The 20,139-nt window shown below is 38.8% G+C and overlaps 1 protein-coding gene across 8 annotated transcripts in view; it reads left to right on the forward strand.

Moving 5' to 3' along the window:
* Positions 1-6,889: 6,889 nt before the first annotated feature.
* adgrb1a (adhesion G protein-coupled receptor B1a) overlaps positions 6,890-20,139 on the forward strand; it is a 206,080-nt gene continuing 192,830 nt past the window's right edge. For 7 of the 8 annotated variants that reach the window (XM_014410906.3, XM_012924834.3, XM_014410908.3 and 4 more), the window contains exon 1: positions 6,890-7,460. The gene's annotated coding sequence lies outside the window, so the exon portion shown is untranslated. Of the gene's footprint in view, positions 7,461-12,097; positions 12,178-20,139 lie in introns of all 8 variants that reach the window. The other variant, XM_076889693.1, reaches the window with a different exon arrangement.

Raw genomic sequence — 20,139 nt, forward strand, 5'->3', positions numbered from 1 at the left:
GTGCTAACCGCCAACTGCATTCCAGCATGGAAAAGCCAGGTGACAGGAAACATTTACATCTTGGCATTTATATTGATTAAACATTAATGAAGTTCTCGTTAATGTCTCCATGTCACTATGAGGCATTGGGACAGGGGGTGTTGCTTTTAAATGCTCTTTTATGAGTTCAGCTGCTAACACAGCTGCTTTCCCCTTGCACTCATCCCTGTGCTCTCCCTGTGCTCTTGGACTCTATCTGTTCATAATTCCAACACAAAGGGCCCCAGAAAATGCACTCTCAGCCTCCTGTAAATGCAATTCATGACGAGGCTGCATAAGACTTTGATTGTGCCAGGAATTGGATCGCTTCGTGGCTGCAGCAGAAAGAGGGAGTGTTGGCAAGCACATTGGGACACATCGCAGTAGTATTCTACAGCTTGAAGAGAAAATGACTGAAAAAGGCTTGCAAACATGATCAGACATCAGCAAAGAAAAGGTTTGGAAACACCAACGTTTCATTCATCTAGTTAAAAACTAACATCAAATATTCATATGTGATACAGCTTGCTCATATGTAACCAGAGAATGCTGTTTGCTAAGTGGTCTCAAGATGGATTTTTGCATCCGTGTGTCCTTATATGCACTTACACATGCCTGTTTGTGTTTGACTGACGAGGAGACAATGAGGGTGATGGAGAAGACATATTTGTTTGTGCTTTCGCCTCTAGAAGCATCTCAGATCTCTCTGGGTTTCACATCAGAAGGGTTTCCCAGCTGTGTGGCCGAGCCCTGTGGCAAAACTAGCAATGCGTGTGGGCATATGTGGTGGGGGTGATTGAAAAGGAATACACATATCATCTGCAGCTCGAAGAAAGAGAGTGTGAGACTAAGGGGACAGAAACACACTGAAATATCACTGCTGTTTGTCTATGAGGATTCAGGGTCAGGGGACTTTATTGGACATCATCTACCACTAACACGCACTGGCTGAGATCCAGAGATGTATATAGACTGCATCTTCAGACAGCTAAAACTCACTTGAAGGATTCTTTGTGTATTTGCTGAGTTGGCTGTGATTTTAATAACAATGTTTCATTGTTTTTGGTTCTCAGATGAGATGTTCCCCAAAGGATGTTTCATAATGAATTTCATGACTCAATGGGTTTGATCTGATACCTTCATCAGGCCACAGTTTCCCATTATCAGTTTTATAGTAAAAAATAATTCGGCAGTAACAGTAATGGTAGCAACTCTTTGAAATAGTCTTTGCCTAAATGAACTAGTTAATTCATAAAGGGCCCCACATTTTTCTACATATTTTTTCTTTTTTTCCCCTAAATTCTAATTCTAAACAAATTAACCTTAGATGACCATAATTTAAGCAAAAAAAGAATAATAATTAAAAAAAAACCCCACTTAGCTGGTCCTTTTATTTGCGGCTTTGGTGACAACTGTACCAGAATATTCAGCCTTTAAAAACCAGCCAGGTTGCCAGTGATCTGTTTAGTGTTAATTTCACTTCTACCCATTTAAATTTTCAACTATTCACCATACCGAAATGCCACAACAGAAGAACGGTAAGGCCCAAATACCTTAAGAAAACTTTGCCATCGCCCTAGCGGATGTTAAGCAAATAAATGTGTACTCCAAAAAAGGTCATCTGACGGCAATCCCTCCAAGTGCATGATGTCCATGGAAGGTGTTTTTCTGAGCTAGTCAGCCAGTCACTGCCTTCCAAAAGACGTCACTTTATATCAGCATTTGTTTCCATAGTGATCAAAGGTAAAAAGTTGTCTTTTCAGGTTTATACAGAGCGTTTCAATGATTCACCAATTCATGGTTAACCACGTGGCATTTTCTTTTGACTAGAGAATGGTACATAGCTTTCAGAGATAAGATTAGATTACATTTTTGTTGAAAGAAGAAAACAAAAAAGTTGAAGAAGAAAAATGTTACTTTGTATTAAAAACACAGACATACCACTACAGGGAAATGTGTCATAGTGTTAAAGTATGTGATCACCAAACCACTGTACATATACACATGAGAATAACAACAGCTGTTGTAGAGTGTTATGAAAGAGGTACTCATACGCAACTGAGAAGTCCTGAGATCATCTACTGGCAATGGAGAAAAATCTTTTTTTTTTTCAAGATTGTGAAGGTTTAACAGGCAAAATAAATTTTAATTTCTTAAAGAAAAGGTAGACTACGTTCAGTAACAGGCAGAGAGACAACGTACATATGTGCCCAACTTGAGCTTTTTGAGAGGACATGACACAATGATGGGAAATGGACTGCGAGGCAGGTGACAAGTTATTTTGGAAACACGGGGTTAATGAAAAACAGGGAGGTGCTGAAATGAAAGGGAATAAAGACCAGGTGGCACACAATGGAGCTTTGGTCCTGATCTATGGCTGTCTGCAGCTCTCAAGTTATACTGGCTGTTCTTTCTAGAGCACTGCAGTCCTGGCCGTTCACTTGCCTGATCCTTAACCTTTTCTTTCATTGCCTCAGATATGCAGTCCTGGACTGAGAATGTTGTCATAAAATGCCTTTAAAAACATTTAAGTTAAACCAAAATGACATGTCCTGTTCTCTTCTTGGCTGAAGACACGAGTATTATGAGTCGGGATAAATGTCTAGGCTTGTGGTCAAGGTCCAGAATGAACCTGAAAGCTTCCACAGGACTTACTCAGGTTAGTCTTAATTAAAACTTCTCTCTCACTGGGTCTTGAAGTTAAATAGGTAGGAAATCAGCACTGCAACACTGCAAAGCCCTTGAATAGTCTATTAACTGATAGTTCCAAACACAACAGCACTAATCGGTTAATCAAAATATGATCATTCATTTAAAAAAACAAACACACACAAAAAAAAAACCACTTTTAGAATTTGACCTGGACTTGACCCTGTTCCCGACTGACTGTCCTCACTTATAAACTGATAGAAGCCTTCCAACTATGCCAGTCTGTAACTGTTGAAGTGGAAAGTTTCTCTCAGCATATTCAGATTTGTTAAATTAGAGGAGTGAATCATAGACGAGTGGGATCCTGCCAGTGAGTGGTTGAAGCCAATCTATAAAAACAGAGTATGTTGAAGCATGATGCACTTACTTAAAGGTAACCCATTCTGCTCATTTCCGGTTCCATACTTTTAATCTTAGTCTTTACTAATGTAACTTTGCATAATTCAGATGCCAACATAATACATAACTCAGAACTTCTTGCTGTGAGGCAACGGTGCTAACCGCCACGCCACCGTGCTGTGCCCAGTCAAAAGTTGATGCTCCCAGAATTCCAGCATGGAAAAGCCAGGTGACAGGAAACATTTACATCTTGGCATTTGTATTAATTGAACATTAATGAAGTCCTCGTTAATGTCTCCATGTCACTATGAGGCATTAGGACAGGGGGTGTTGCTTTTAAATGCTCTTTTTTTCAATGCTTGAAGCCTCATGATGCTTTTTCTAAGCCAGAACTGACCATGTTTGGACCAAGCTAGTATGCAAAGTTATCTGCCTGTGCTAGCAAGATTGGCTGGCAAGCTGTATGCAAACGCTATATTGGTGCAAAGCTCATCCAATTAGTGAGATGGCCAAAAATGAAGCACAGACTTCTTGGATGGTCAGTGACAAAAACGATATGGCCTACAGTGAGGTACATACTGTAGTTTCTTTAGAAATGCTCTAAAAATCAAAGACAGCACAACTTTGGTAGAGACGTCTCTTTCACGTTCTCCAGCCAGACAGCAGTTGACTATAGCTCCATGATTCAGTTAAAATAGAATTATATCCACCATCAGCTGTAACTGTGCCCTCAAAACTGTAGCGGTGTTGAAAGAGCAGGGCTTTTCCCAATGAAGAGCGCTGCACAGTAATGTGAGTTTTCCATTTTCACCTCCATGTGGCAAAGCTTAATGTAATGCTGAGGACTGCCTCTTATGTCAGTGATCACACTTCTGTTCAAGGTGAGATTCTAATCACTGCATATTATTTACACTCCACTCTATCCCAATACGGTGAAATGACTTCAGCATGTGGTCAAAATTACACTGGTTATATAAAATGGGTATAAAAAGTTTGCTCGACAATGCATGGAGGCGTCAATAACATAAGAGACTGTCAAGGATCAAGCATTTCAAGTCACATACAGTCTGTTACATATATTGCATTTTAACATGGCTATTACATTTTACTGACAGGATTTCAGGGTTCATCAAAGGGTGGAGAGGGTTAAGCTAAAATTCAAAGACTCCAGCTCCATAAATTCTTGAGTTCTCAGAATATCTTAATTTTGAGGTTGATGTGTTTGTGGCTTCATCACAAGCTGTTTGCAGTTCAGTATAAAGACTGAGATGAGTTTGCATCTCTGAGCCTGTAGCTATGGTCCCTGCCTCCAAGATCCACTGTTTCCTCCAGTTAAATACATTTGTGTCACATGGACATTTTAACAAATGGGAGCATTAGGCCCCATCAGAAGTAATGCAGACATTATACTAAGCTGCTGTGTTAAAGACGTAGAAACCAAAACTTTTAACTTTAACAGTCAACGAATGCTCCAATCTTAATCTAAGGCTGTAAACTTTTGTAATGGCTGAAAACTGAGATTATCAGCATCAATGGCTCTCTTCCACACAATGTCTTTTATCCTGTCTTCCTTCTCTCACCCCATCCAGTCAGAGCAGATGGCTCCGCCCCTCCCTGAGCCTGTTTCTGTCGGAGGTTTCTTCCTGTTAAAAGGGAGTTTTTCCTTCCCACTGTCGCCAAAGTGCTTGCTCATAGGGGGTCATATGATTGTTGGGTTTTTCTCTGTATGTATTATTGTAGGGTCTACCTTGCAATATAAAGCGCCTTGAGGTGACTGTTGGTGTGATTTGGTGCTGTATAAGTAAAATTTAATTGAAACTGAAATGGAATTGAAAAAAACTAGGCTTACTGACACCTGCTCAGACATCCAAGAAAAGCTTAGAATACAACAGCTTTTTCCAGTTGAAAGCAGTTATTGGAGGTGTTTTGGGCATCTGACTAGGCATCCATAGAACGTTTTTTGGAGATGTTGTACAGCTATCCCAAAATATAACCCGAAATATACTCACTTGAGTTGGGGTTGTCACTAATGAGGAACGGATTTCCTCATTTTATCATGTTAGAATTTCTTTCTGTCAGCGATTTTTAGCACACTGTTGCCACTAATTGTTGTTTGCGTCTCAGTTTATATATGGGTGAGTTACTGTTGTCATTGTGCATTTCAGCTGATGGGTTCACATTCAGCTCAAGGCCTTGAAATTGCGTGGGTCAGAACTCTTTCAAATTATCCAATGTAGGTCAACACAGAATGCACACAGAAATGCACACAAACGTATTTCCTCTATGGAAATATAGCTACACATATCACATGATGCATGTTTTGCATAGTAAAACTCACCAAAACAAGCTGTCTAATTAATGTCTGTAATTATGTTGTATTCCATGTACTCAGAACATAAGACAGATTAATAGTGAAAATAGAGAGAAAAATCCCTGCTTTGATATTTATCTTTGAAATAACTGACACATTCTCATGGCTGGATTATCAACACCCTGGGGGCACAACTCCATGGAATCCCAGAAGCCATGGTGCTATTACAAAAGCAAACTGCAACTAGGAACATGAACTGAAATAATGTTTTTTTTTAACAATTCCAGTTATTAACTTGCTTAATTTTTTACATAGTACGGTATATGTGGCACTCGAGCGCATTATGAAAATATTAAGATAAAAGAAAGTAAGCATCACACAAGGAACCAGTTCATTTTCTTAATATTGCAGCACTATAGCACTCGTTGTTTATGAGTTCACTGCAAAGAAAAACTAAAGTCCTGTCTCTTGGTAATAAACCTGTTACCATCTGCCAGGTCACCAGCAACACATTAAGGTTATGGATTATGGTTGGGTTTATTGTAGCCACAAGTTTAATATGCATATTTTTAGAAACTAGTATTTTAAATTTCTAATGACATCCCATAAATGTTGACATTACAGGGGTTTTTTTTTTGTGTCTCAAATGCTTTTCAATGTAAGTATTCCAAAAGGGTGAAAATTCTATGGAAAGCATAACCAAACACAAACAATACCCCTGATCCAGTTGTTAAGTGTGTTGATATTAAGAGGTTAAAGGCATAATTTCAAAGGGGCAGAAACTGAGATTTTTCCCAGAGACTAATAGTAGCTGTAGATAGAGTGTGTCTGTGTGTGATGCGTGTATAGTTATTGAATATATATAACCTGTTAAAATGTATGCATGGCCATTTATTAACATTCCCTCTCTGTGTGTTAATGTAGGTGGTGCCACTGCCCTGACACAACATCCAATTGAGGCTGTTTGACTCCAGAAGAGGGGGCTGATGGGTGAATTTTCTACTGAGTGACACCCCCCCCCCCCTTCCCCCTCAGCTTTGAACACAGTACAGACAGAATCTGGCAGGAAAGTGGATGCTTTTACCTTCAATATAAAAGCACTCCCATGGGGAAACCTCAGTTTATTGTAGGATTTAATTTTTTAATTTTTTATTTTTTTTAATAAAGGTGCAGCTTTTGTGTGCAACAGAAACAAGATGTGTTTTGGGATTTCAGTATTGAAAATGCAATTTGGGAATGTGAAAATAATTGTGACTTTTTGAGTAAAGTAAGTAAATTAGTTTTTTGAGTGTACTTAAGAATGCATATATCATACACACATACATCAGAAACATCCATCACCAACGCGCGCACACACACGTGTGTGTATTACTCCAATCAACGTTTTCGCGTCTATTTACCTATTTTATTTTGAAACACTTGCCTGGAAGTCATGTTGGTACAATTTCAAACCATTGACTGCAGCGCGAGCCCCGGGCTTCCAAATAAGGAATCCGGCTGTTGCTGCGCGCGGACACACAGGCAGGCAAGGACGCTCCAGAGCCGCGAGCTGGGGACGGCGGTTCCCGAGACACGCGCGAGCCCTCTTTGATGCGCCGCTCCATTCAGCGATCACATTCACCTGGAAGGCTGCGCGATCTGCGGACGAGAGAGAATTTCAGATTTGGAGAATAACTTTTTCTCAGAGGAAATCATAGAATTTGTGGAATTTAACTAAATAAAATATTACTGTCTTAAAAAGAGGATTTTATTTTCACAGTTAATGAAGAGCGGGGATGTTATCTGTGGGAACAATGTAAGAAAATAACAGCGGCAGTCGGGATTTTTTGAACCTGTTTCTTGCATTGGGCGCGCAGTCGGAACTAGCAGACATTCAGAACTCCTGTCTGAGTTTTAACCTCCTCTTCATCCTAGTAATGTCACATGTATTGGGCTCATTATAGGAAGAGATTTCCGTTCATTATCACACGTTTTGTGGACTTATCTTAGGACTTACCGTCTTTTGGAATTGTCGAATCCCCGTGAACGCACCGAGCTCTGACCATTGTCATTATGCATCAGAAGGACTGGTAACTTGCTCAAGGTAAAATCTTTCTCTATCCTTTAAAAAAATATAACTCTTGCTGCTAACTATGAAGTTTAAGGCACACATATTTCATCAGCACAGCTAGTTTCGACGTGTGTGCGCTTCTTGTTTTGTTTTGTGAATTCACATTAGGCGTTTTTTCCCCTTTTTTGTTGCCACAATAAAAGAGAAAAAAATGACCGAACTCGCAAAATACCTGTAGATTTATTGTGTGTTGCAACCCCCTGTACTGTCCAGTGTAGTTGAGGGTAGCGCTGTATGCTCAAGTCACACCCAACCGTGCTGCGCTCAGTCAGTCGCACCGCTGTGGACAGTCGCTGTCTGAGCTAGTTGGTGAGCCCCAGAGGATGGAAGAAGGCGCGTTCCTCTAGGGAGGAACCGCCACTTATCTCCGTGTAATTTAACAACTGGTCGCTCATTCACAGAGGTTAACCTGGAGCCAGAGCGTCATTTAGGGAATTCCGAGAATGAGTAAGGACAACTCTTATTCTGACGATTAATCTCAGCAAAATTAATTTTTTTTTTGTAAATATGCTTAACTTTACTTGACTCGTTACACACGCGCGTTATTGAACGCGTATTCTCAGTGTTATTTTTTTAATGCATTTCTAGATACTGCGATATTATAACCACCAGCTGAAATACAAAGCTTATGCATTTTCAAAGCAGTGTGAAGCTTTGTCAGAGAGAGAGGGTTACATTTACACGCTCTTATTCTGATTTGAGTTTGACATTAATGTTTTCAAACAACAAACAAAAACAAATCCCCTGTACCTATCCACAGTGCTTACTGGAGTCTGCGTTCTTTTAACATCATGGTATGAATAAAGACACAACCGGTCTAATCATCTGCGTCCCCTTTTTGACATCATCTAGCCTATTTGTTTCCTCGAGCCAATTTTAATCCTGGATATAATGATGAATCTTTTTTATGCTTTATGGATTTTACTTGCAGTAAAACACAACATATGTGCTCAAACTGTGTTTAGTAATAGGTGATGATAAAGCAGTGTGAAATTCTAGCAGAGGTGAAAGCAGAGACGGAGCAGGCACATGAGCGCTTTGAGCCCATCTCTGTGACAGTCAGCCTGCTATCACTCACTGACCGCCAGCAGTCCTATTTGCCAACAAAATGGGTTGTCATTCACTGTCCCCTTCTGGTGCAAGGAGCCTCCCTCATCTCTGCTACTGCTGCAATGTCCAGTCTTGGATATGCAGCATGAATGGTCGATGCTGTTTCTGTAAAACTTCAAAATTGCATTATTATTATTATTATTATAACCATTATCATTGGATTTCCTTTACTTTAAAAATAGTTAAAGAGATAATTGCTTTTCTCTGCATATCAAAATATTAAACTCTGACATGTTAATTTGGGGGGGCGCTCTAAAACACAGCCCATCCCCGGATAAGACTTCAGTCATGAACCACACAACAGGGAACATATAACCCCCACTCTTTAAGTTCCCTGTCCCTGAAAAACTGCACTGTATATTTTAATTTTAAAAAAAAGTTTGGCATCTCAACAAGTGATCTAAGGTTGAATGACGTTATTGAAAAAACTGTTGATACTGGGAATTCTTGAAGGCTTTGCACCTTCATATGTTTTATACTGAAATGTTGTTTCTACCCATGAAAATATCAGAACTCAGTTATTAATATGAAAGATTTGTATCAACATTTCTGCGCTTGAATCAATAACTGTTCAACAAGATATTGTGTAAAAGCCCTAAGGCAATAAAACACCATTGGAACTCAAAATAATGAAATTCTTGTTGGCTTTGAAAAGCCCGATGCTGCGTATTCATTCCAGGTCAGATGCAAACAGTAGGCTTGAAAAGGTCACATTATATTAAATACACCCTTGCCGCGTTGATTGCAAGTGTCGTCTGTGCATTATCATTTTAAACTCAACTCTCTGCTCTCCTTTATTGATGCATTTAACACATGTAAAATCCCCATCACTGTCAGGGACTTTAATTCAGCCGATCACCCCTCCAAGCTCACCAAACCTTACTTTGAACCCATGCCACTATCTCTGTTTAAGACATGTTGCATTCTCCAAAATCTCATGGTTGTTGTTTTAACACATTTTGACCTCTTCTTATTCTTGATTTTTAAGTTAAATGTTCAGATGACTTAAATTTGTTAGTTCAGGTTAATAACCCTGGGAGGTCTATATCATGACTGCCAACCACAGCCACAACTGTCGGATAAAAGCAAAATATACTTTTTGGATTTTTTTAAAATGGGTGAGTTAGAATCATTATTAGTTGTGCCCTGTTTGTCAAGATTTGGAAGAAAAAAAAAGGGTTAGTAACAAAGCAAGCACTTTGTGACTGTGGAGAGGAAGAACTACCTTTTAACAGGAAAAGGCGTCCGTACACTACAGGGGCAAAGAAGCAGAATTGAGGGTCATATGTCAACACAGAATTAATTCTACTAAACAGTTTAACTACAAAAGAAACAAAATGGTTGTTTAGACCTTCCAAACACTGACTGTGTTTTTCTTTTGGTTTTGTCATTGAAAGACAAGTACGTGTTTATGCGACTGTGCCAACAAATCCTCCCAACGGGTGCCACAAAACTCAGCCGAGAGCCAAGTGTGTGATCCTTTGTAAGCATATGTATTTCTGAGACAGCGCCAGGTCTGAGAAGTCTTGTCGCACCCCCTCCCAGGTAGCGATATTAGCGGTCAGCTGTTTCTTCTTCGTGGGAAAGAGAGCAGATAACAGAAATAGACTCAACAGTAGTGCCCTGGCAGGCACGGCTGGCTCCGAGCCACAGGGATGAGACAAGGCAGCAACACAACGCAGGCCTTTTCAGAAGCATTCATGCATGTTTTTTTTAGCCTACATGTCTCCCTTTGTTTCTGCATTTTACAGTCTCCTGCAGCTTTGGAAAATAACCACACTGTCGACTTGTTCCCCTTCCCTAGTTCTTCGCATCCACTGATCGCTGTCTTTTCAAACAAAGCTGCAGTGTCCAAGGGTGTGTGTTCTATCAGAGAAGCTCATATCTGAATTTGTGACATCAGAGGGATAAAGAGGAAATAGTGAGTCGAGGGGAACAGAGGGAGCCATTGAGAGGGGAGATGAATAGATGGGTGACGAGGAGACAGTCTGTGGGACGATAGAAGATGCATTAAAGGCGAGCTAGAGACAGAGAGCTGTGTGACGTAGACACACTGTGCCTTTCTGCTGCCTCGGAGCTCCACAGATCACTTTTTGTGTGACACCCATTGCGTTTTGGAGTAAATACACAGCAATCAGTCAGCAATGACAGGCTAGTCACACAGGCGCTTTAAAGGTGAAACATGTCAGCATCCAATGTCCTGAAAGTTTCTAATGGCTTCTCAACAGTACTGTGGGGAGGATATCTTTGCTTGGAGTGACTTAGAGGTTGACCAGATCCTGCAAAACCATTGGTTCCCCTAATTAGGGACAAAATGAGGAGCTTGGGAAGGAGCTTAATGAGCCTTGGCCAATGTGTATGTGTGTGCGCGTGCAAGTGTGAGAGTGAAGGGGGAACTGGCTGACAACCATATAACCGCCACACTGACTTAACACAACATGTGAAGCAGGGCTTATGAAAATAGTTGGCTGACTTAGAGGTAGGTGTAGCTGTAGCTTGGAGGTCATGGCAGTGTGCTTTTTGGTCTGATGATTAGTTCGAGGCCAAATGCTGGCACTGACACCTTTTTCAGACACAAAGTTTTTTTTGTACATGATTCCTGACAAAAACAAGCACACTAAATAAAAACTTAGAGCAGGCATATACTCAGTGCATGACTTTTGACAAGCAGTGGGTATGCAGTCACAGACTCCGTTTAATGTGGTGGGGTCTGTGACTGTTCTAAGGGAGATAATCACCTTCCTTTTTGCACCTAAATTTAGCACCAAAATATAAATTGGATATAAACCATAAAAAGACGCTGTAAAATATTATTTTGATAGATATTTGCACTGTTTCTGCAAAGCTTCAACTAGTGATGTATTGAAATGATGAGAGGTAAACAAAACAACAGCATGGTTTGTGATGGGAATCGAGAACCGCTTCTTACAGAAAACCAGTAGTCCAATTCCTTGGAATTGTCAGCCTGTCTGCCTATCGATCCTGCTTATTGGTTCTTGCACTCGTGCTGCAACTGGCTGATTTCAGTTCACGTTTCACAGGGAAAAAAAGTGACAGTTTAAAGTGTGGATATGGACATTTATTTTTTTAACTGCAGAACACAAACAACCACATTATGCTGCTAACCCAACTTTGGTTCTTTGCACAGGCAGCATGCTAATCCTAAGCTAGCCAAGAACCCAGAGTGAAAGCGGAGTGCATGCTGACCCAAGCAGCCAGACCCTGAACTTTAACAGGTAACAATCCTGTTGAAGCAGTCTCCTGCTACAGCCTCTATTCGTGTGTCTAAAGCAGAATCACTGTGGCGATCACTTTTTTATGCTGGTTTTGTTTCACATTTGTGTCTGTGGTCATAATTGTTGCTGCTGTGCAAAGTGTTTTAACATCACAGACTGTCAGACTGTGTGATTGGATATTGTTTTCAGGGGAGAAAAGTCCTGCTTTTTAAGTGATGAGTGTTTATGCACTGTACCCCTGTTTATTTCTCTGCTCATTTACAGACAGAATGACAGCCATCTTTAAAGCAAAGGCAACGTGTTGTAATCACTTAATCATTCCTGTGCTGAGGTGTAAAAGGAAGGTAAGGTATCTGTTGTCTGTAAACAAGTGTCTGAAGAACAGAGGAGCAAAACTGAAATTAACTAAACTTCACTCTGTATACCACGAAGGTCAGCATCGTGCACTGGTCACCAAATTTGTAGATTTCCTGAGTTTTTTTAAAAGTGCGTGTTGAAATGACACAATGATACTACTAATATTAGTGATATTATTAGCATTATGATTACTACTACTAACAATAATAATATTAGGAGGAATACTATGCCCAGTCAAGGGCAAATGGCAGATACCTAAACTCCAATAACCAGAGAGGATAAGCAATGAACTAAAGTGAGAAGAAAACAGCATCGTACTGGTACCGCAGACTTAAAGGCGGTCAGTGGTATAATTAAGTCTTTGGTTAGGAAAGCATGTTTTGTAGTACTGGTTTATTGATTTATCCAAGGCACTTGACACTGCTCACCATTCCAAAGAAAGAAGGCTTCAGAGTATTGAGCTATCTGAATAAGCAACAACATGATTTTACCACTGCCTTTCACGCTGAGGATAGTGTTGTTGAAACAGATTAAGGGCACCTGAGGCTTCAGTCTAAGTGAAACACAAAGCTGACTGTCCTGGTGTTCTTTATTTTTAGATCATTAGTTATATAATTGATGGGGAGAGACTCACGACTATGGAAGACACCAACAAAATTGATGAGGACTTTCTGAGTAAACTGTGAATTCTTTTTTGTGCGTAAATCCAACCAAACAAACGCAAAATTAATTAAGTGAAAATGAAATGTAAATAAAAAAAACCCCTCACTTTTGCAGAATCAGAACTTGAAGACCTGGAGACCGATTAGGTTAGGCAACTGAAACGATGAACTGTATTTAAGTGAAATAAAACACAACCACAGGGACCTGTACGTGGTTCGATTTATTTTATTGGGAATGTTAATGATGACATGATTATACACTGCACATCCTCTGTAATTGGAGGCACTTCCTCAGTTGCTACAGTTAGACAAGAACAAGTTCAGTCTGTCCTTGAATCCAGTCAAAAGAAACTAAGTGCAGCTCTCAGGATATACAAAAGGCTGAATAACTGGTAGATTTTAACATTGCAAGCCAAACCAGCTGCTGCTGCATGCTTTCTTAAACACTTAAAAATTCAAATGAACTTGCATTAAAGCAACTGGACTACTTTTTAGGTTTTTTTGAAGATGTTTCCCCTCTCATCCAAACACATTAAAAACACATTTTTTCACAGGGTTAAATCTTCAGGTGCATTTTGAAAAAGTGCCACGCAGATTCAACACTGGTAGCAAATGTTTAACACAGCACTGCCACTAATATACACTCGTTGGACATCTCTTTATATGCAGTAATAGGTTCACCCCCTACCAGTTATTTACAAGGCCATGCTGGAGTTGTCTAATTATGTGTCTGTTTCAGTCTATGCTTTCAGTGTGATTTAAGATTAAAATACTTCTCTTATCTTTCAGACCAGAACAGTTTTGGGTTGTTGTTGTTTTTCAGATAATGCTGAGCTACATGGTAGCATTCTGTCCTGTCAGTGTTTGTTCTTCTTGCTTCCTTTGGCAGGCCTCTCCTTTAAATGAGTTCTGGAATCTTAGTAGACTTTTTCCATTTTTAGGCTTCATGCTCTTTAAACATTTAGGCAGCTCTCTGGAAAAGGTGTAGCCTTGAGGTGACTTTCAGTGTCTCTGTCCTAAAGGACATGCTGCTCATGAATATAGGAGCTGTTTTACAAAGATGGGCAGTTTTTTTCATACACTGGGGGTAAAGTCAGACCAGTGCTATTTCCTAGACCTTGTTTGTTTAAGGCATTAAAATGATTCAATTTGACTTCTGGTTAGCAGCCCATATTGGTGGAACCCTTGTGTAGTAGCAGTTACAGTATGTTGGATCTGCACTGCATGGCTGTGAGCTAAGGTCTTCAATTAGCACGATTCTCTTGGTTGATTGCTATTTTTATCTTCATGTTAGCAAGTGTGTAAGAGAAGCAGAGGAAACACCTTCACACCTCAGTCTGCTTCTTGGAAAACCCGTGATGACAAAAAGACCCAGCAGACTCTGTTTAATACACACACACACACACACACACACACACACACACACACAGATAGTGTAAAAATAAAAAAATATTAATATTAAAGGCTTAGCATGAGAGTTTTTTCTGTTTAGTCATTTCAGGTCAGAGCTGCTTGATAACTTGTGTTAAAGCCATAATTTTTTCTGAATTTCTATGTTTAAGTATGCTAATGAGGTATTATCCAAGTGTGCAAATGTGTGTGTTCTGGAGCAGAAATATTAACATTACTCAGGTTCAATTTTATTCTTGACATTAGAATCATAAAAATGATAAATACTGTCAACAAGTCATGCCTTTAGGTACATGTTCTGTAAATCAGACTGAATAGTACACCCACTCTGTAAAAACACACACAGGAATAAAAATGCAATTTCTGGAAGTAAGTGTTGCTGAATTGAAGATTCTGTAGATTTTTACTAAAAAGAAAAAAAAGAATTTGGTGATATCACAGTTGATTTCTCACATAAAAAGAGTTATTTTATAATATTTTTAAATATGCAAATTAGAAATGATTAAATGGCTGCGTAGTTACTAATTTGCACAAATATCCAAGAAATATATTAAGGTAAATTTGTATTTTGGACATTTTATTTCCACTAATTAAAAAAAAGAACAAAAAACAAACAGATGCCTTAAATAGGCAACACAAAACATCATAATGGACCAATGGAGAAAGTGGACTTTGGACATACTGAGATTTTTACCCAACTGCATCATGCAAAAAATGTAGCATCCCACATGTGAAAAGTAAGTACAACAATGGGACATGCTTTTTGTGTGTCACAGTTTGATTAAAACTGAATTTTCAGCTGCTCAGACATTAAGCTGGGGTTTGAATATTATTTTATAATGTGAGGCTTCTGTTTGCACTCTGAGACTTTGGAACGTTGTGAAATCAGAACATCGGTTTCTTCAATATTTCTCTGTTTTTATCAACCTTATTTCTTTGGTTTAACCTCTTGGGTAGTCGGGAATTCAGACATATGTGGCTCATTCTTAAAATGTCTGTTTTCAGTGTTTTAATCAATGCGTGCCTTTTTTCATTCAACAGGAAATCACAAAAATGTGAAAAAAAGCTTCTGGCAAAAATCTGCAGGTATTAGCTGAATGTTCAAAGGCTTCATTATAACTGAACAGACCAAGCTTTCAAAAGAAGCCCAACTTATCTTCACGACCACGGCATCTCTTTCCCTCTGTCGTGCTGCGAGTTAAAGAAATGCCACAGAAATGAGCCACATGCACGTAGGCCTGTTCATGGCATTTCCCCCCCACGCACATACTGCACACAGACACCTTGCTTGTGAATTCACAGATGGTTCACTCTGCTTCCTCCACAGATTTCTCAGCAGTAGTGTGACCCTCCTATTGGCTAAAAATATGAGTTCTTATCAACACATTATGCTGCAATTTCTGCACTTTCCAAACTCCTGGCACTTCATTAATTAATTCATTAAATAATCATAGCTCCATGCGTAGTCTCAGAAGCATTTTCATAAGCGTTTTGTTTTATAAATCACCTCTCTGGCTCATTTTGTATAGCCACATATGAAATAATGATCATATGTCTGCACATATGCGTGTGTCTGATGTCTGTTTGCTTAAATGCAGACAGCTCTGCTGACCTTTTTCAGCATATTTCAAGAAAACAGGCACAGGTAGTTTCACAGCATGGGATGAAATGATCTTTTCTTCATCCTTTGTGATGAGACAGAGGGAAATCTTTGATCTGGAGTGGCTAGATAATCATCCGTAGCTAAGCCCTGATTTCCATCTCTATTCAACTCTCCCCTGGAAGCTCCACAAGCAGCCATCAACACTGGAACTAATCAGGGTTATTACCACTCTCCCCACTGAACGGCACACTTCTCCAGATGTAGGATCAGCTACGCAGCACTGAATAGCAGCGCTATTGTTTTTCATGTTGATGCTGTACAGCGCATTGGCTATTTGCTGAACCGTCAGGCCGATAAGAAAACAAACAAAGAGGTAGACGATTTCTAAAATATGTTCTTCCTACCTTGTTTGAACGTTTATATTTCTATTTAAAACATCTGACATCTGATCCGAGAGTTCATTGTAGAGTAGTTTTACCTTCAGTGAAGATTTGCTCTGTTTTAAAACCTCCTTGAAGTCGAACTTTAAGGTCTGACCTCGAGTGATGGTTCTCCTTTTCTTTGTAGCTCGTGCCAGTATTATTTGTGTTTAGGGGTAAGGAATCCTAACAAACCGAGAGGAAAGGATGGCTTCCAAAGTGTAATTTAGATGTGAACTAATGTAAGGATATTTAGCAAGAGTCCACAGCATCAAAGTAGGCAAATTCAATTGCTTGATTGCTTAAGGCAGCTCACAAGTTTCAAGTTGGATTCAATTTACTCAGGTCTCTTCGACGAGTCCTCGTGATCAAAGGGTTTTACATAAAGGATGATCAGAGAGTGTCCCAGCTCATGTGTGGGATATGTTAGTGTATGCTTAAAGTCAGCTCTCGTGTTAGAAAAATATCATCTTTACATTTGTGTCCACCTCTCATATCTAAAGCTTTAGATTTACACTAGATTTAGGCTCCTGTTTTGTGATGTCATTTCATGTGAATCTTGTTCATTTAATCAATGTTAATAGTTTAATACAATAAAATGATACCCCAGCTATCCCACTCTATTCTGACCAAACTATGCCATCCTCGTGGAGTCTATTTCTGACAAAGGCCCAGCATCCTTTAGCCCAGAACTACAATGTATGAAAAGATTTTGGAAAATTAGAAACATATGTGTTAACGTATATGAAATTATCCATGCATTTAATATTTATTGTATCTTTTTAAAATATCTTAAGAATAAATCTATAGAGAATAGGCATTTCTATTAGTTTGACTTTTCTCTAATTTTACCATTTTTTGTCAATAATTTAAAAAGATGCTTTAAAAAACTCTGTGAAATTATAGTAATTATTTGGACAGTGTATTAATTCATGTAAATGCTGTACTCTTTTTTATGGTGAAAACAATTAAATACATTTATGTAAAATCATAGAAACTATATTTACTGATATCTTTTTCTCATTGCATCAAAATTCACATATTTATATATACAGTATTAACTAATATTGTGAAATTACATTTTTTTTTTTTTTTACCTTTTTTGTTTTGTTTTACAGCGCAGGAAAAGTGCACAAGTTCTCCTAGCATACATTTAGAGGTCATCTGGCAGCAATTTGTCATCTTTGGAAACTTTTTTGTCTTTTCCAAAATGGAAAACATGTGGCCTTAAAGCGCTGACTTTCCAATCTGCCATTGTCAGCTGTGCTGTACAACAGCTCTGCTGAAGTGAAGCATTTATTTGTGACCCCTCCACGTTTCACCTCATTACATCTACGATGTTGTTTTACTGCACTTACACGATGCTGCAGTTGGATACTGAGCTCGGCATATTTTGTCGACTTGAGCACTTGTTAATTTGCTGTTATGCTCCTTCATGTGGAGCTAACAGTGGGCTAAGAAAGACAATTAAGAAAACAGGCTAGATCCGTTTGAAAGAGCGCAGAATAACTGACATTTCTTATTTCACATTTTGTATTTACTTATTTTCCCTTATTTAATTTCTTATAAATCAATTTGTCCTTTTCCCCCACAAATTTTTTTTTGTACAAATATCTCATTTTCTTTGCTCTCCTCTCTTTGTCTTCTTAAATTTCTCTTCTCCTTTGTCTTACTTCTTTTTTTCCCTCTTCCCCATTTTTTTCTTAGATCTATAGTGCTTGATTTAGCTCTCCTCCTTTTTCATCATCTCCCTCTTCAACCTCACAAGTTTTCTCTTCTCAAATTTTGATCATCTGTGCTCTTTTCTTCTGAGAGCCATTGCTCTTAATGCTGCTTTCTCGTCCTCCCTTGCCCTTTCATCTTTTTCCAGCTCTTCTTCTCTCCCCTCCTCTCCTCTCCCCTCCTCTCCTCTCCTCTCCTCTCCTCTCTGTGTGATGGATGGCGTGGGTCAGCATGTATCCTCTGACAGTGATAGCCTCTGTCAACTGTTCAGTGTCTGTGGCCCTCAGTGTTTTCCCTCTTTCCCTCCACAACTTTATCGTAGGTCTTTTCAGGTCATTGACTTAAGAGAAGTGGAAGAAGAGTGTTATTTGCTACTGTCTCACTTCCGTCCCGAAGAAACGGGAGATTTAATCCTGAGGGATGGTACAGCCAGTGGCTATAGACTCGGCTTCTGTTACAGTAAAAGCTGCTCGCTGCAGCTCTTTCCTGTTTTCCCTGAACAATTCACATTAACTCCAGTGCGTCCAACGAGACCACAGTCTTTCAGAAAAAATGCAAATTTGAGAAAAAACTGGTAAGATTGTTTTAAAATAAACCCAGGCAATTTGTGAAATTATGCTTGTAGAGATATTGAATGGTTTCATAAGGTTAACTTTAAGTACCAACACCAGAAATATTAAATCTACTCTATTTATTTTGTTGGCTTAAAATAAGGAATACAGAGATTAAATCTAAATAAATAAAATTTAGTAACACTGGCAACCTATAAAATACAAAATAATTGTTAAAGAGTAAGTTCACCACGGCTGCAAATGTGAACAATTGTAAGAACCAGAAAATGTGTAATTTCATTTTACTTCAACAAAAATACGTAAAATCAAGTACACAGCGTTGTCAAACTGAACAGCTAACATCTTTCTCCCAGTATACCCAGTCTCTCTCCGCCGCACATGTCCAAACCAGCTCAGTCTCTCCTACTTTAGCCCTTAACCATCCAACCTGAGCTGCCCCTCTGATATACTCCCTACTAATCCTGTCCATAATAGTGGCTGTCAGCAATGGAGCCAAAAGGTCACCCTGACTCTTCTTAACCGTCTTGCCTGTCTTGCCTGTAGATATGAGGCCAGATGCTTTCTGGTTTAGGTCATGTGGTGACTGTGAAAATGAAAAAATAGTGATGAAAATAGTATGTGTATGTATATGATTTTGTTACAGCTAGTCTAATGTTGCTGATGTTTGATGCAACATTTTTTAAGAGAATTTTCTCAGAGCCATCTGCCATTTGACGTGAGGTTAATGAGAGCAGGCTTAAAACCAAAACAATCAACAAAAAGTAACTGTTAAAGCTCTTATAGAGTTATTGTTTTGTGCCCTGCAACACTTCACACAGTTTTCAGTTTTCCTTTAGCACGTGTAAAACTGGCGGTCTTAGCTGTTGTCATGTTCAGTGACTAGTTAGGCACTGTGTTTTAATAACCCTACACTTCAGAGGGATGTGATTTAGATAATCTGTAAATAAAAATCTCAGATCCAACAGTCCTAAGTTAAAGGCTCTCTGCATAAATATCTGTAAAACTGTTGATGGCACCTGCAAGTAAAGTGCACCTGTGGTAGCTAGCATCATCCAGAACAGCTTGGTGTATTACATATTATTGTATACATATGTTATTGAGGATTCACGTGGCGTCATGGTAATGAGAAAATAATTATACAAAAAACATCTCATAAACTAAATATTTTGGTTGCTAGAAACAGAAAAGACTTCATTAAAGATTCAAATTTTTTAATTGCTTTTAAATTTTTGTAACATTTAATATTATTTAGTAATATTGTATTAGCGTGCTATAATTAGTAGCTATATTTTACCATACTGGATTATCTAAAAAAGATATTAAAAGTAAAATAAAGGTCAGGTATATTAAATGTTCTTTTTATAAATATTCTCAGCAAAATACAGATACTTAGTAAAACCCAGGCCATATTTACAACGTTAGTTAGCTCACAGTTTTTTGTGTTCACTAACCAGAAGGAACCTAGCTTGGTGGTTCAATTCTAAATCCTCCGTAAATCATGCCCTGTTCCTGAACTTTGCTCATCAAAAAATAAATCAATCAGTTATCTTTGTCAACATGG

The sequence above is a fragment of the Maylandia zebra genome, linkage group LG11, assembly GCF_041146795.1.
Source record: "Maylandia zebra isolate NMK-2024a linkage group LG11, Mzebra_GT3a, whole genome shotgun sequence".
In the NCBI taxonomy this organism is placed as follows: domain Eukaryota; kingdom Metazoa; phylum Chordata; class Actinopteri; order Cichliformes; family Cichlidae; genus Maylandia; species Maylandia zebra.